An 18,958-nucleotide genomic window follows, 5' to 3' on the forward strand; every position below is an offset into this window, starting at 1 on the left:
TCCTTTCTGTCCTCCTTGTCCATTCCCTTTGTGGTTGTCTTATTCATCCTGTTCCCAAGGCTCATAACCTTGGAGCTGCATTTGATTCTGAGCTCTCTGGAGGATCATCTTAATCAGACAGTCAAGATGTCATACTACCGTCTTGGGGAATCTCTCCAGGGTGTGACCTGTGTTGTCTCACCAGGAGGCAGAGACACTTTTACCTGTTTTGTATCATCTCCTGCTTGGCTTATTTTAACTCATTATTTGCTAGTCTACTTACAGTCCCCTTAAACGTCTGCAACAGCTGCAGAGCTCAGCTACTAGAAGTTTGAGAGAGCCAGGATTTCTGAGCGTAACAACCCAGATTACAGGAACTGCTTTGGCTTCCTGTCAGGCATTAATAAATTGATTTAATTGTATTTACCTTGCTTGGGATGCCCACTCCTGTTTCTTTCACCTTCCTTGGCCATAGGTGCAACATAGGATGGCCATAGGCTCTCATCTCAAGAAATACCCTTCATTTAAGGTGAGGGGCTTGTAGTCTGGTCTGCACTCGGTGGTGATGGTGTGTGTGTAGTGTAGAGTACTCAGGTGCCATTGCCCTTATTTATGGGATTTGGAACCCTTTATGGTGTCCTGGCTACACTTTGTTCATTCAGGGCGAAGTTTATCCCTGTGCAGAGGGCCAGAATAAAGCCTAGGTATCACTTGCATCTTAAATTTGCTACTGTAATACAAAAATATAAATTCATTCCCTCTTATGACTCCACGTTAACCACCCTTGTCTTAGAACAGTTCAAGTTCTCATACATCAGTAACTTACAAACTTAGTTTTCTTTGTGCGGAAGTGTTCCATGTGCCAAGACGATGACTAGTTTACTCTTGTTTCACTTTTATGGCTATTAAACTTCATTATTGTAACAAAGCCATATGTGCGCTGTGGGCAGAAAAAAGAGGGATTGTACTGTTGCCTCAAGGCTGAGGTGCTCAACCTTATAGCAGAAAGACTCACTCGACGTAAAGCCATTCGAAGTTTAATTGAGTTGTAGTTCAGACAAGGCATTAAACCACTTGCCTCTTGAACCTCTGTGCTTTGCAGGAACACATACTAAGAACAACTGATATCCAACAGTAGTATTACCATTCACGTAACGTGTTGGAGTTGAGAGATGGCAGGAGTATTATTTATTCAGCCCTTCCAAGAGGCAGTTTCAATTGACTCATTTAAGCCTGGTTGTTTGCACTGCAATGTGTGGACTGAGCATATTATACTGTAAATCCTTTAATTTATAACCGGACTTCTGTGTGTAGATTAATAATTAATAGTGATAATACTGTACACTCCTCGAGTGACTTTCCTCTGAGAATCTTATAAGCACTTTACACACTTGGACATCCTTATCTCCATTTTACAGGTAACAAAACTGAGGAGCAGCAGTAGCTTTAACCCAAGATCGCACAGTGAGTTAGTGACAGAGACAGGAATATTACCTGCGTTTCCTGACTCTCTGTATCCTGCTGTAATCACTAGATATTGCTGCTGCCCTAAAAGACCTTCTCCACAACGTGCTCGGTGCTTCCCACCTGCTCCCAGTGTTTTTCAGACCTTTGTGCTATATCAAATCAAGAAGCTGGCCTCAAGCAGCAGATTTCCTTCCTTTAGCTATGTGACTGTTCAGGCTGTGTGACATGCCATTTTCTTCGCCAGTGCCGTGCATGCTAATTTTGCAGGTTAGATGTTCAAGTCACTACTTCCAGCAAATACATATTGCAGTAAGAAACTTTCTCGCTATTTGGTGGTAGAAGCTGCAAAGTGTCCCTAACTTTCCTTCATCCTGCCTGCTGGTTGGACTGGTACCTATGCAGAATGGCTCTGCCCGTAGGCAGCATGCTTCACATTCTTTCTAAACGAGTTAACAAATGCAGGAGAAAAATACCACCTTGCACATCAGCGTCACCTGCCAGACCAGTTGGAAGTACCTCTGGTGTTAGGCATAATGGTAGCCTTTTACCATTCCTGGGCAGAAGAGGAGAGACATGAGGTGATCTGTAAAAGGGACTGAGGATGGTGGCAGAGAAGGGGCACTGAGAACAAAGCTAGTTCCAAATTTGCTGTGATCACCTAGTCTCGGCTCAACATGCCTTCCAGTGAGCAGTCGAGTTGGGGATTTATGTCAGAGGTGAGAAGCAATTGTAAATATGGGTGGAGGTCATCTCATTAAATCACTTAATTTTTTAGCATTCCTGGCACTTACTGTATGGATAGGCTGCTCTTGGTTCTCTCATTGGGGTTACACAAGCTACCAGCAGTGTCTATAAGTGTGTTCCTATGTATGGTGGGCTCCATATTCAAAGTTGGTTTCCAAAATGTGGTGTTCCTGGGGAGTGGGATGCTGTCGGCTGCAGCAAAACGTGTATGTTAGAACTCGAAATACCAGGGCATTTTTTAAACTTATTTTGCTTCTGGGAAAATATAAAAAAGGAAAAAACTGCTCCGAGAATTGAAACAATACCACACCTGTTTTTGATAGTAACAGAATCCAGTGTGGAAAGGAATTTGAGTGGCTCAAGGCACAGGGAAACACCTGGCAAAACTAGCCCAAGGTTTCAGTAACTCTTATCAGACACGGTCATGTTCCAAATGCGACAGCAAGTAGCAACTCATAAATCACCACTAAATCTTCAGTAATCGGGGGCTGATATTCTGCTGGATTCAGGGAGAAGAATCCTAGATCAAATTTATATCCAGACATCTAACGTCTGTAGTGGAAAGAAACATGTGAGAGAGCAGTGGGGATAAGCCTCTTGGACATGCAGATTTGGAATACACATTGTTAGCCATAGAAATTTAATACTTTGTAAAGCTCTTCCAAGATCTCCTCCATTGAATTCTACCCCTTTATTCTGCCAGCATAAAAGGCCTCTCTTTGTTGTTGCCAGATCCTCTGGCCCTGGAAGTATCTCCTGCCATAGCTGTTCTGCAGTCCTTGGACTGATGAGAGGAGAATACAGCGTGGTGGTGCCAGGTCCTGGTCTCCCAATCAGCAGTTACCAGGATTTGCCTCTTCCACCCCTGGGGCAAAAGGACTCCACAGCTTTGAATCTGTGGCTCTCAGGGCATAGGAACTGACGTAGCATCGCTGCTGAATAGAGAAGCCCTTTGCAGAGGCACCTTGTTGCACATTGCTGGATTGCTTTGGATGTGACTCATATGAAGGGGTCTGCTGAGAACGTGATGTTCCTTGTGTAATTTTTAATGCAATTCTTCCTCTTCTAATTAATAAGTTTGGTTGCTTAGGAATTGTTTACATATTTTTGTATCTCAGTTTAATTCATTTTATTTTTAGTTTCCATTCAACTCTATATTTACCATGGCCACGGTTAATAGTGGCTATGCTGCTTAATAACACATTATGTATTGCAGTGCTTTAAGTAAAAGCATGTAGAAAAGGAATAAGTCGTCATTGTCTCTACATCACGCTGCAGCTCTGGGTGTTACAGTCACTCTTAGCTTAGCAGGCTGCCTGTTTACAGTCTCACTCCTGAAACTGTCTTATTTGTTTATAGAGGGGACTGGAGAACAACAATTCCATTTGGCAACAACTTGCAAGGTTTCAAAATTCTTTTTTGTTCTGCATTGGAATAAATCCTTTTGGATGTTTTTACAAAACAGACTTGTGTCAAAACATCAATTTTCAGATCAAAAAGGTCAGGTTTTCTATTCAGGTCTTTCTCCCTCTGACTGGAGAGTTTCTCCTGGAGTTCAGAAATCTTACTGTTTAAACCCTTGTTGAAATCCAATATGTTTCCATTAAACTTTTTGGCTTCAGTCAAACAGAATTTTTTGATGAAAAAATGTTTGGTTAAAAATGTTCCAGCCAGCTCTCTTGGTTTGAAAAGAAACCCTATTTTTTAAACTAGACAAAAATAAGAGGAATTTATCTGAATTAAGTTGTGCTTTTGAATCTGTTTCAGAGTAACAGCCGTGTTAGTCTGTATTCGCAAAAAGAAAAGGAGTACTTGTGGCACCTTAGAGACTAACCAATTTATTAAATTAATAAATTAATAAATTGGTTAGTCTCTAAGGTGCCACAAGTACTCCTTTTTTTTTGAATCTGTGTAACTCACAAGAATTTGCAGTTTAAAATCTGAATGTGAACAAGAAACATCCAAAATATGGGAGTTAGATTCTGCTCACCTGACTCATGGAAGTAATCTGGCTAAGCCTTTTCAAAGTGATAGTGATTTGGGTTATCTCATTTTTTGGGAGCCCCAGTTTCAGACACCCTACAGTGTAGCCTGATTATCAGGTGGGGGAGGCTCAGCCCTTTTTTTAAAATTTAGGTCCTTTTTAACATGTCTCAAAATGGGCACCAATAATGAATAATGGGCACCCAAAATTCAGTAACTTTTGAGAAGCTTGACAAGGAGGGTATGTATACGCAGCATTTTGAAGTAAGCGTCCTAGCCTGGGTCAACAGACTTGGGCTAGTGGGGTTTGTGCTAGGGCTCTAAAAATAGCTGTTTATAGACAATGGTTTCAAAGTTGTGGCCGGCCCATTGACTTAAATGGGGCTGCTTCTAAGAGGAGTCAGCCATGTGAGGATGTGCCAACCCTTATGAATGAAGAAAGGAGAGAGCCAGCACAGCACACTAAAGAAGCTTAATGTTCATTAGCTGGCAGGAAGTGAGTTCCAAAATGGGCATCAAGAGAGTTGCAGCTGGTTCTTTCCCAGATTTAAAGGGCCAGTTACCACTAGAATAAGCTGTGAAATTCTTCTGTAAAAGGGTAAACCCAAACTGGCTTCTGGAAACAATGAGAAAGTCAAACAGTTTTTAAAAAAACTGAATTTCTAGCGTTCTGAAAGACAGGGGACACAGCTCAAACTAGACAAAGCTGGAGCTGAGCATGCTCTGTTTGTAAGCTAATGATGCTTTCCTCAGGTTTTATTGCTACATTATGATGGAAAATGCCTGGATAAAGAGAGATGTTAGAAGAGTTCCACAGGCCTGTGACCATGCAAGGACAAAACTCAAGCAAAGACGTGACCTTTTACTACATGGGGGATGTTTGAATGTGCAGGTTAACATCGTTTTAGCTGACGTACTCTGCTTGTTTTTAGTAGTGATGGGGTACTTTGTGCAGCTAAAGTATGGTGATGAGCCCACCCTACAAATCAAATCAATCCTATCAATAAATAAATACCTATGTGCTCCATTTGTGTGTGCATAGTATTTATGCACACGTGCACAAGCGTGCGCACTCTCAGTATTCATGCACACTTTCGCATGTGTATGAGAAAGGAGGACCTACTACGTTTTTATAACTCATCTATTTAAAATTAGTGTACATGATACTGGGGCTGCAGCATAAGCCAGCAGCAGCAAGGGACTCTGTGTATGTTACATCTCCGTTCTCCTCTCAGCCAACTTGTTACAGGCACTTTCCCTCTGAATTAGGACCAAGTGTGGGCTTTAACTTTGCACTTTGTGCATTTGTCAGTCTCTGTCGCAACCTTAATGTTATTTAAATGTAACTTTGTGCCTGTGAATGTTGGGCAGGATGCCATTCTCCACGGAAAGCTCTTTTTAGGTGAATTAATTCAGATAATTTGGATTTATTGCATCTTCTTTTGCTATTTGTATCCAATCTCTTGTTTCTGGAAAACATGACATGTTTGTCCTAGGTGCAGTTTGGAGGAATTAGGCTGAACTGTAATTTACACTTGTTTAACTACAGATGCATTCCCCACTGCTATTTGTTTATCTCACATTTATTACACTCTTCCAAATTCAAGTTAAGCACTCAGGGGCTTTTTTCTAGTAGCACTAATGGAGGAGAATAGATGCATTATATGTGAATAATGTATTATGATGATACAATTTGGGTCTCTTAGCTCTAACCAAGACCAGTCCTGCCTTACATTATTTATAATTTACACACACCTTCCTGAACATTTTTATGTAAATATTTAATACAGAAAGTGAATTAACTCTTTCATTTGTGAGGTTTCCAGTCACAAAACAAAAGAACATGCAAGAGGGCAGTTGGAGGTCCTGGCAGTAACTAGGAAGATGACCAGTCTCATTTACTTACAGAAAATAAAAGGATATGGAACAAATTACAGAGTACATATTCATGTTAACACAAGGTCCAAATTCTGTTCACCTTTTTCATCCCAGCTGGTCTTGTTTGCTGCAATGGACTCTTGACTTCCATTAGTTATTTGTGCATGTATGGCCAGCAGGATTTGGTCCACAGAGTTTGTTCTTCATTTTATTCAGATGTGTCTGGGGTTTTGGTGCTATATGATTTTGGAACAATATAACTATTTGAGAAGTGGGGCATTGGGGTCCTACATACAAGACAGAGAACTCCCTTTCTGTTCTGTAATAATCCCCTTAATATCTGAACTTTCCCCTTCCCTCTGACAGGAAAGGCCTGTATTCAAGCCTTGGTTATCTTTTGTCTTGATTTCCAAAACCTCCTCCTCTCTGGTCTCCCCACTCTTCCGCTCTCCCACCTCCAATATGTCCAGAACAGCAATAATCTTCCTCTGCCATCACCCCCCGTTAAATGTTCGCAGGAAGGTTTTGTAACATGAGTTAAAAGACCATTCTCTCTTTTTCTGAGGGCACCTTAACTTTGCTATGGAATGGGATGCTCTTTCTCAGAGGAGTTTCCATCTCAGCAATGTACCAGATACAAGCACCCAGGTGATTCTCATTTCCCCTTGTTTTGCTTCGTTTAGAGTAGAAGCGGCAGAGTAGTCTAGCTGGTCCCTAGGTGAGGTGTCCAAGCGCACCATGCAAGCCAGCGTCGGGCTCTCATTACTGGCAGCTGCCTGAATGTTACGAGCAGCACTTTCCCAAATGAAATGGAGTGTTGGAGTGGAGGTTTTGCTGCATAATTTCACCTTTTCTCATCTAGCGTGAATAAATTAGTTCCAAACACTGGAGCAAATTCCATCTGTTTTACACTCCAGATATATCTAGATGTGATCTAATTGCTGCATATCTATCTAGAGTTCAATAGCGTCCTTTGATTTCATCTAGGAACTAATGAACAGTGGTGGCAAAAGAAAGTGCTCAGTTGCTGTCCTCCAGCCAGCAGTACACAGGGCGCTGGTTACTGCGGAGTGTGAGAAGGAGCAATCAGAGTAGCCTGAGATTGTCCTCCCAAAAATAATTACATTTTCTGGACACATTGAAAAAAACAACTGCCCCCCCAACCAGGCACTATTCCATTAGGAAAATGAACATATTTCAGTTGTTTAGCTAATAAAACAGCTCCAGGATGTCCTCAATTCTAACCCCGGGGCTATGAGACCTAGAGCAAGTCACTTCCCCTCTTAGTGCCTCAGTTTCCTCATCTATGAAATGTGCAATGATCATACGCACTGGTTACCTAGTGAGGGTCTGGGAGCTTTATTACTTGTCTATAAATGCAAAGTGCCATTGGATTGCCCTAACAGGCTTGCTAAGAGCAAGCTCTAGAAGGGGCAAAGGCCACGCAAATTTCCTCTCTCAGCTGTGTCAGTTACAACAACTGCTGACAGTGGTGCTGAGTGAAATGATAGTTTTGTGATATTGAGGTAGGGGGTTAGACTGAGACTCTCAAACTCATTTCATTTGTGAGTTAGGACAGAATTTAGCTCATTGTATTAATAAGTTGTGCCACCTGAATTACGATTCTTCTCCTTTCCCCACCCATCCCACCCATGCCTTCATTCTAAACAGGGGATGACATCTTGGCATCTTGGACGTCGAGGGGAGTTTTGCTGTTGACTGTAGCGGGACCAAGATTTCATCCAGGCTCTGCGTTGTCCTCAATTCCAGAGTATGTGGAGTCCAGGATCCAGTCGCTGTTAAGCTTTTGGGTGCTGCCATTTATTGTATGTCAGACACCCTGCTATTTTCTGCATTGTAACCTGAAATCACTTCTCGCATTGAAGCCGCATCAATGATGTCAGTGACGCCCTGGCTAATCCATTGCATATGCCCCAACACTCCGCTGTTTTTATCAAAGGACAATGTACTCTTTAAAGATACAAATTATGTCAAGTGCAAGACTGTTTGGCTCTAGACAGCACTTCTCTGTTGACTGTCTGCCAGCTCTGTTATCTCTCTAACAAGTGGGTATGCAAAAACTGCATTTATTAATTAATGTTGATGCTGAAAGGAAGGATTCTTTGCGTCAGTCCCAGGGTAAATCTCAACACACTTCTCAGATTTTGCTTAATAATTTATAATCTTGTAATCATAAAAAAGATTAACATGAGTGAGATAATTTGTTCTTTGTAGATAAGAGAATGTCATCTGAGCTTTCAGTGAAATCAAAATAATGCAAACATCACAAAAACAGAGCGTAATCAGGGATCAGTTTCTAGCCACAATGCTGAGGAAGCAGTGCTAAGAACAGAGGCTTCTAGGGAAAGGAGCTACTTATGTATGTCTCATTTTGCCGTTTGTAAGTGATGCCACCATCCCAAACTTGTGACGATAAAACCTCTGTCACACCACACCCTCGTGTACTTATTGATAAAGGACACCGCTGATGTACTCTGCTGACTCATTCAGCTTCCCTGGTGCCTGGGCTGCTATCCCAAACCTTTGAGCAGCTCTAACAGCTCCCATTGAAAACAAAAGTCACTCTGCTACAAGCATTTCCTTAATTCTCTCACAAACAAGCCTGGTCTGAGGGGGCAAGATGGCCACTGTCTGGCCTTGAACCAGAAGTGGAGTTAAAATCAGCTTTTCCCAGCACCCCACTGGAGGAACACAGCTTTGCTCCCTGCCCTGGAAGGTCCCATGATATCAGAGGCCAAAGCAGTGACTGGAAGTGCCTTGTTAGGCACATTTGAGTGGTTTCTTTGTAATTTTTCTCCCCTGCAGGGGCCTGGATAGTTAGACTCCATCCTCCATCCTGTTGGTATCTGCTATGAGGAGGGGATTTCCATGTGTGGGTGAAGGTCAGCAATCTCTGTTGTACCAGGCCCCGGTCCTGGGCCCCATGGAGAGCCCTCTTCAGAGCAGAGGATCTGCAGCTGGGGAGAAGGATGGCGCCAGCTCCTCTCCGAGCCCTATGGAAATGTGCATGAGTAGTTAGTGCAGCCTGAGGCTGTGGAAGCTCCTGTGTGGCCCTCACCTTCTCCACTGGGAAATTTAAAAATGGGGTCCTGGAGGCATTTACCAGCCAGAAAGTCCTTGCAGTGGGGCTTCAATGGCGCCACACTGCCTGGTAGCTGGAGTGGGGAAAGGGTCTTCAAAGCCATTGGAGAGGCACAAGGCCTTTGCATAGATCCCCCTGAAATCTACCTAGATCAGGGGAGATCCTTGGACTCCAGCCAGGGACAGATGCTTTCCCCGCTCTGCAAGGGCATGAACCCTCTTTGGGGAAAATTCCAAGGGAATGCTCACTGTTAGCCTTCCCCAGTACCCCTCCCATTGGTATCTGTGTAGGAACGACTGATAGGCCCCTGGTGACTGAGGGACCTAGCTTTACCTGTGAATAGAGACAGAGCACAGCCCCAAGAAATGCCTAAAGCTCTCTTGGATATCCCTAAAAGAGTAAATAAATACCCCTTGGCACCACAGCAATGGACACCCAGCTCAATCTGAGTGCAGGACAGCATTGGGTGTTACCCAGGCACCCCCAAACTTCTTCCAGTAAAACCTTCATAACTCATTAATGACTTCAGCACTTTTCTGTCAGGTTGCCATTCCAGACTATTGAAGAGTTAAAACCATAACAAGACATGCCATCATGTATCCCCTCTCTATCTGCCTCTCTGCCTGTGACTACAACTAAACCTTATGCCATAAATGACTGTCACTTATAGATACTCTTATAAACACCGGTGAGCACCTTCAGAGAGAACTGCTGAAAGATAAGATGGTTGGAGCAAATGCATATAGCTCAGCTAGTGTCTTTAGGTTTGCTACCAACCCGAGCTGCAGAGCTTATTTTTTCCTAAAGTAAAAGCTGCGAGTGGAGTGACATTTTCATGTTCTCTTTTACTTTCCTATTTAGCAGTTAACAATGTATATGCATTGTTAACTACAAGTAACTTCATGGTCATTTCATAATTTGTGTTGGTAATAATAAACCTTTCAATAGTTCCGGATGGTAAAACATTGTGACTCAATAGTCACTTGTACTTCAGGCTTCTTTTCCTGCTAAATGAAAGTATCATTATCCACTGAAAGATGGTAAGCACTGTAAATCATTATTAAACCATTTTCTCGCCAGCACAGTAGCCTGTCAATTCTGCACAGATAATCTTGTCGCCTCTTTGGTGCAGTTTATATCTGCCCTACCTGTAATATGCTAAGGCTAGTGCAACACATGAAAGCAGTATGAACTTCATCCTTTCTAAATTGGTTTGCTTATATTCTCCTAGCTAGTATCATGGCTCATTAATTATACAGAATCTGACTCTCAAATGATGGGGGTGGTGAAATACCCTGTTGATTGGGGTATATTTGTCACAATACAGGCATTAGGAAAGACTCAAAAAAAGGAAATAGGGAATAGTATTTTTTCCATATTATACATGTCTATGTGCACAAAAAGGAGGGCTGAAAAGTGATGGCTGCATTGAAGGTACAGCTTAGGACACAGCTGTATTTAGTGTACAGCTCACTTTCCCCATGACATTGTTCAAAAAAATCTGTGTCCCTCACTGCCAGGCAGAAGATATAGCTTAACCTAGGTGTTATCTGTAGGCCCCTGAACGATCTGAATAATACCACAACTAACTGGTACAACTACGGCAGGCTGTGCAGGGCTTTTTGGATTCCTCTATCACTGATTCAAGGTCTCAAAGTACAATACTTTTAGCTGTGCACCACTGACCACCATGCAATTAGAGTAAAGCTCATCCACCTTGGCTCTTTTTCCCCTTCTTGGCTTCTTCTGTGTTGGCATCCACTGGTATTGGGACCATTCTGCTGTTTGTAAAGTGTTGCTGTTTGTGAGAGTTGGATTTTAACACCTGTGTTCAGACAGAATTAGCTTTCTGTTAACTGAAGCCTTCTGCAGCTCTAATTGTGAAGAATATTATTTTAATTATGGGTGAAACTCATGGGGACAGAAGGTCAGTGCAAGGCTGGAGAAGCAGCAATGGGGGTGCTGTGCAGCAGTCCCGCATCCAAGACTTGGGCTGGGGAGTTCATTTCACCTCCCCATGTGCTCAGCACTAAGCCCAAGACTCAGGCTTTACACAGGTCAGATGGAATTCAGCCCTGGGGCGGGAGGAGAAGAGGGCCTGTGTTCTGCTTTGTGACTGAAGGAGCAGCTGAAGGCGAAAGCCTGTATAAGGATGGTGGCTGAGGCATGCTCTAACCAGAGATGCTTTATAATGTGTGCTAGTTAAAGGTTCTGTTTATTAGGCTAATGACATTTGTCAAACTCTTCGGGATTCATTGGTGTCGAACATGAGTTGGACCCCAGGAAAGAGGCTATGTCTACATTACCACCAGATTGATGCTCTGGGGGTCGATTTAGCGGCTCTAGTGAAGACCTGCTAAATCGATCGCAGATCGCTCTCCAGTTGACCCCGGTACTCCACCCCGAATGAGACGAGTGAGGTAAGTCGATGGGAGAGCCTCAGCACAGTGTAGACACCGCAATAAGTCAACCTAAGCTACGTCGACTCCAGCTATATTACGCAACTCCAGCTATGTGAATAACTTAGGTGGACTTACCCCAGTAGTGTAGACCTAGCCAGAGAGATTTAAGGAAGCTCTTGTAAAGAGCCATTGTCTGTAGGAATAGGATTGGAGCTGGTCTTTAAGTGTTAGTGAAGCTTTCATGCTGGTACGTGCATGAGCCCCACAAGCTTGTCAGTGCTCATGAAGCAGAGGCTACTCTAGCTCACCCCAGTGAGTCCAACCATGGTCATCTTGTTTTTTCCTGGAGCTATCACAAGGTGTAAATCACATTTTGTTAGCATAAGGCTGAAACTGGTACATTCAGCGGCGTGGATGATTGCCACCAAGTCAGCCATCATTTTCAGGGTTGGCAACAACGGCTCAGCTCCTTTGTACCCACTGGCACCCATGTGCAGTTCTCTCCTCTTCCGGGAGAGAGTCTGTTTCTCCTGGCTCTGCCTGGTGTGGGAAGGCACCTACCCCATACGGCTTTGCTGCTATCAGGCAGTGACAAGTACACGCACACTTGTTGCTGCACCAGTCAGGAAAGGTCTCTAGAGTCCATGTGACTGTTTGTAGGATAGCAGAATTCAAGTGCCAGGGTAAGTCGTGCCCCCCAAATGGCATTACTCTGCCTCTAATTCAGCAGGTTGGCTCCAGGTTGTTGACAAACCCATTTTGGACACAGCCTGTTTGCCGTGGACATGCTTCTGATGTTTTAGGAAAAGCATCTGGTTCTCTAGATGAGAAACAAGGTGGGAACAACTTTAGTAACTTGTGATCAGTCCCCTGGGACAGGAGAAAGGACAAAAATCCCTGGCCCAGCTCCCAGAGTGCACTCAGCCTTAGGACATGGTGCACATGGAGATTTTAACTCCTCAGATAGCTGCTGGGTAATACACACAGCTAAATAAGCCACATCACAACGGTTCCTTTATGTCAAAGACTAACTTACGTTCCAGAAAGAAGATGCTCCAACCTCAGGAAGAGGCACCCTGGGTCTTTCTCACTGATTGGTAGGAGCCAAATATGAAAATAATAGCCTTGGAGCTAGGTTTCACAAGCATCACCCTGGACCAGGGAGGGTAAAAGGTGCAGCAGGGTCCATGATCCCGCAGGGAAACTGAGTTTGCCACTAGCAGCTCCCCTGGGGAGATGCACCTCCTCCCATTCCCTACCCTCAGGCCATGCCTTGAATGGACAGCCTATCCCAGTAGATAAAAGACAAATAATCCACTTATTTACTCAACTGGAGACAAATCTGATCACCTTTGATCAAGGTTGACAAGCCTGGTTTTTGGGTGGCAGGAGGTTTCGAGCACTGGAGTTCTATATTGACTTCCTCTGTCTTTTAGCAAGAGAAGTTGGTTCTCTCCTTGAGTTACTCCTTTTTTTTATTTTATAAAATTTAGAAACATTCACTTTAGGTCTTTTGAAAAATGTGACCCTGTAATTAGAGTCCCTGTACCTGCAGATTCATAGTCTGTGAGCCAAAGAAACACAGAGATGAAATAAACATTTTAAAAGACAACTGCATTTTGAAATCTAGGAATTGAGTTATATACATTTTTGACAGCTTCCTGAATCACAGCCCACATCTAAGATGAGTGAAAGAGGTATCTGGCCCTTTAACTGGGTTCCATTTCATATAATTAAAGACTCACAGAATTAAATGGTCTATATGGAAAGTGGCTTTCAGTGGACTAAATGCCTGAAGCAATCTCCTTGCCTGAGTGTAGAAGTGACACTGGCTTGCAGATCAATATCATCTCTGTTATTAATATCAAAAGCGCATTACTTTGTTTTTGCCTGGCTGTGTTCCAAGATTTAGGCCCAGCTACCATTCAGCCATTTGCCTGGACCATAATTTACTTTCGGGAGTTTTTAAGGTATTGTTTTGTCAGGGCCAATCACCGTGAAGTTATAAATGATTCTGAGGACTTGCACTCTCTGTTAGTGGCATATGCGGTGAAATTAATTTTTAAAAGTTTCATGTCAATTACTCCTGTCCTTGAGTTATGCAAGGGGACAAAAGAGCAGAGACTTACAGACATGAGTGATATCAAACAGATGAGGTAACGACAAATAGAAACAGCGGCTTGGGACCAAATCAGACATTACACTATCTTTAATTGGTGCATTGAATTAAACAATGCTAAAGCCAAATAAATATTGACCACTTAGCAAAAGAACCATTGATTTTTATGATGGACAACATTTACATCATATACCTCTCTGGTCTGGGGATTTTAGGCTGTTAGCCTGTCAGCTCTAGCACAGATCCCTTGCAGGATGGCTGGTGCTGATGCCACATCCCTTTTCTAGAATTTACTGAAATAAATACTTTTTTACAAGTTTTCTTCTCTTTCTGCTTCTGAGAATTATTGTTGAAGAGCTGGATTCTGCCCATATCCTCCCTTCTCTCTCGGCTCTCCAGAGCAGCAGGACCAATGTTGGGGCTGCAGAGTACAGTCCAGAGAACATTTATAATTTTGACTTGTAGGTGGAGTTGAATGTGCCTTCCAAACACGCTAATGAGCTTTATTTCAGATGTACCTTTTGGATAAAGAGGTTTTCAGTTTCTGCTGGGATTCACAGGAAGCAGGATAGAGGTTGAATAGGCTGTTGTGGCTACTGAGGCCGCCCGCTATTTATGCCCATAAAACAGCTGCTCCCGTGTTCTCTGCTTTTGGTGCCGGTGTCCCATCTTGGGAAATAGAAGAGAGACCCATGTTAGATTTCTGTACAGTCAGATAAATGGGGTCTGCTCTGTGATGGATGTTATACTGTGGAGAGTGGCACCATGTCCCTCACAGAGACGTATTGCTGTCTGGTTTACTGACATAGAATTGGCTGGTCCTTGTTGGCATCTAGAAAAGGAGTGCCTTTTCTGAACACTCTGTGCGGCTGCCTCACTCCAGCTGATGCTGACATGTTGAAATTCTTTATATTAATATGGATTGGCTGTTTAAACATTCCATGTGCTAATTATGTGATATTTACATGCTATGGAAACATTTCCCACAGGATGAAACAAGTTGTTCAAGGAGCCAGTGTTTGCACCACTGTGTTATTTCCAGTAGGGTTTGTGAAGCTAAACAATTTAAAAATGGAAAACTTTCTTAGATGACTTGGATGAAATACAGAGAGGAGACTCGGATAAACCTGTGATGCTTTAGCATGAAATATGCTCCTATTTGTGAGGCTTAATGAAAAGCCAGTGATTATCATTTTATTTTATCACACACGTTTATGAGGTGCCCATTGCCAGAGCATCCCAGGACAAAAGGAAAGTGCAATATCTGTTCCTGGCAAGGCTGGGATTTCATTAAGGAGGATGAGCCTTTATGCTTAGTAATGCCAACTTGAGTTAAATGCAGCTTCCTCTTTCTGTGAGAATGGCCAAAACACCAGTTAATAGCTTATTGTTTCAATTAGCCCATGATTACTCCAGCTAATCTCTAATTCCTCATTGTTGTGGCTCCTTTTGACTTCACTCCAGTTATTAAGCAGCAATTGGATTTTATTACAATTGACAAAAAACTCCAGCCTTCTCCACCGCGGCCTGTTGCAGACGAAATTCAGAATTAATGAAAAGAGCCATTTGAGTTTGTTTTTAGGGGATTCTTAAAATTACAGCATAAACACAATGTAGAATTCAGTTAAGCTGGAAAAATGTAATGCTCACGGGAACGAAACTGGATTTCCTACAAAGATAAATTGTAATGTCTTTAATTAGTGTTCTGTATAGATACAGAGCTAACTTTGTCAAACTGAACTAAAACACAAAATAGGATAAAGCTGCAGAAGATATTGATGACAGTAGGATGAACTGAACAGTCAAAGCAACCTCCCATCACACTCACGTCTCTGATGTTGGAGATTATACATCATAATCGTCAGACCTCAGACGTTTCAGTAGTTCAGTTCAGATGAGCCCCCAGGAGTTCAGATGCTTTTCCAAATTGGTCTCGCATTCAGACTGCAAGCTTAGGGCAAACAGAGGCCACTGGGGAAGGTATAGGAATAGGCATCTGGACTCCTGTTCCCATCTCTGCCACTGGCTGACTGGGCAAAGGATGGAAGAAATTCTTCCAAAGAAAATGGCTAAGTGGGCAAAGAAGAAACAAGTTTGTTTTATTATAAGTTTCCATGTCTAGCCTTCCAGTTTACCTGATTTCAGATACAAGTGGTATCCACCTTCAGTCAGTATTGTGTTGGGGAGCTTGCTGTTGAATTTCTTGATGGATCAGACTGAATCTTCTTCATTGTGGGGACAGAACTGTTGCCCATTCTGATCTTTTTAGTCCTGGCTTATAGTTTTTCCATGGTCTAGGGAACCTGCTGAGAAGGCGGGACTGGAGCCTTTCTGTGTCCCAATTGTTTCAGCAGCCCAGGCTTTGCCGTGGCTGAAGAGCTGTGTGCAATAGACAGAATCAGACATATTAAACTGTAAAAGATCTTAAGAGTCAATTGATATTTGATGGTTACATTTTTAATATGCACGCTGGCATTCCAAAGCTTGGTTTTACTCCGTTCTCCAGAGCTGCATTGCCTGTTCACTGGTGGTTGTCTTCCTGGAGCCCAGTGAATGGGGAGGGATTCCCTTTTGATGAGGGGACACTCTGTGGCTGTGGATCACCTTCTTGGGTTTCTCCATACTCAGGGCTTTGTACACCCAGCCCCCAGAGGAGTAAGGCGGGCAGACACTAGGAAACAGACAGTGCCCTGAGTTAGAGGAGTCCCATCCAGTGTGCAGACCACTGGGCTGGGTTGGAGCAAAGCAGTCTTACTGTTGAACTGGGTCTAGGCTGTACAAAGCTGCTTATTGCCTGTTTTTAGCCACTTAAAGGGGCAGCGCTGCCTGGGCAGCAGCGACTCCATTAGGAATATCCCAGCTTCCCCAGCACAGTCGTATGCAGCCATTCCTTCTGGAATGCAAGGGACCGGTGTCCACGCAGAGTACACAACAGGCCAACAAAAGTCCTGCATGAAAAGTCACCCTGGCTTCATGAATTGGCCTTAAGTATCTGAACGGTGGCTCATAGGCTTTGGCCTTTCATTTGAGATTGCAGGCTATTGGCCACCTACTGCATAGGTGATGCAGGGGTTTGCAAACCTTACCTCCCTGTGCCAGCTAAACCCAGTGTCCCTAAGGGTTGAGTCACAGATTTGGCGGTCAGGTAATGTTCTCACTGTTGCCCTTTATCTGGAAAGCCCGGTTTTATTCCCTGTGAGGCTCTGCTGAGGGACCTGCCATCCTGGTGCAGCCAGAGGCCATTTCCCAGGCCCCCTTCTCCTACAGTGCTCCCACGTCAGGGCTGTACTAAACACATGCTCTGAACTCTTGAGGTTGTGGCCATTGACTACCCTCCTGCTCCCTGCAGCATTTCTAGGACCCAGCTCCTACTGTAGCATTTATGCCGGTGTAAACCGAGGTGAATTTATCCCATGATGACAATATGTGTGCGATAATATAATGTCAATGCGGCTTACTGTATACTCTACAATGCTATCAGAAGGAAGATGGGCTGCTTCATATTCTAACAGTGGGATAGGAAGCAAAATGCTATGCAAAGAGTGTCTCACATTTTTTCACTGTGCAGAAGGCCTCAGATACAAGTATGGCAATTTAAAACCATGTAAAAATCATAAATGAGACAGCAGCTGTGTACAGCTCCAGCAAAATGCTAAATTGCTGCATCACTATGGACTCTAAATGACAATAAACCTTCCACCTCTTATAAATTAAGCAGACTTTCAAAAAGATGATATCTACTACCGCAACTTTTTATGGATGTTTGGTAACTTTAATCATTCTGCAAAATGCAATTCCTGGTCATAAATTCTCTCCCAAGTACAGATTTAGGGAGATCTAGAGGACTGCAGTGAGTTGATAGGTAAGTTTTAATCTGACAAGGCCAAAAAGTCTATTAGATTTATACTGAGGCAGTAGCTATTCTGTAATTACAATAGGGCAGACTTCATGGAAATTTGGAATACCAGGAAGGCAACTTAAAGGGATGCATTACAAATTCAGGAGATGAACCTGGAAATATTACTTACCTGATTTTAAAAATTTATGTCAGAACCAACCTACATCTAAAGGTCTAGGACTCCACTGAAGGACACAACCATGTCAGAGGATGGGCTGTGATGTGATGCCTTGGTTCCCAGCTCTTATAAACAAGAATCTGGTTGCTCTTATTGGTATAATCCTGAAGCAGGACAGATGAAAGGAAGTAGTCCCATTTGTTTGTCTCTGTTTTTAATATGAAGTTTATTTTATTAGAATTAAAATTCTGCACCTTGAATTTAGTCATGATCCCCCTCCTTTCAACCCAGAAGCCCCTGTCATTTTCACTTTTGTGCACCACTTTCCCACTTGATGTATCTGGGGTTTGATATCAACTTTCCAAGCAGAATTGATCGGAGGGAACCTGGCCCTGAACAAATGATGTTATGGCCTGTTTATATTTAATTAGGGCTGAGGTCTTGCACCTTGTACAAACTATACTTTGACCTTCTCTAATGTCTTCCAGTGAAGGACCTTTAACAAGTTTAATCTTAAAATCTCCTGTGAGATAAGTCACTCTCAAAATCCCTGGTTTCAGAGTAACAGCCGTGTTAGTCTGTATTCGCAAAAAGAAAAGGAGTACTTGTGGCACCTTAGAGACTAACCAGTTTATTTGAGCATGAGCTTTCGTGAGCTACAGCTCACTTCATCGGATGCATGCCGTGGACTGCAGTTTCCATGGCATGCATCCGATGAAGTGAGCTGTAGCTCACGAAAGCTCATGCTCAAATAAACTGGTTAGTCTCTAAGGTGCCACAAGTACTCCTTTTCTTTTTTCTCAAAATCCCTGTGTACAGATGGAGCCGCTAAGACTGGGGAGAGGATAGTAATTTCCCCATGGTGACACAGTAAAGCTGTATCTGCACTATACCAACATAACCTGTAGTGTAGATGTAGCATACGCGGATGGAAGGGTTTTTCCATTGGTGTAGGAACACCGCCTCCCAAAACGAAGTTGGCTACGTCACCAGAAGTGTTCTTCCATGGACTGGGGATGAGATTGGCATAGTTACGTCAGTCAGGTTGCGTGTTTTTTCTCACTTGTGACTGGTGTAGCTATATCAACCTAAGTTTTAAGTGTAGACAAAGCCTAAATCTGTAGCATACCCAGGAATGCAGCCCAGGTCTCCTGACTTCCAGTTCCCTGCACAAGCTGTAGCCTAGGCTTCTAATTTTAGCATTAACTCAGGAGACAGAATAGACAAAGGGACAATTGAATTTTGAATGTCACCAAGATTAGGAAGT

Source organism: Eretmochelys imbricata, chromosome 19 (assembly GCF_965152235.1).
Source record: "Eretmochelys imbricata isolate rEreImb1 chromosome 19, rEreImb1.hap1, whole genome shotgun sequence".
Lineage (NCBI taxonomy): Eukaryota > Metazoa > Chordata > Testudines > Cheloniidae > Eretmochelys > Eretmochelys imbricata.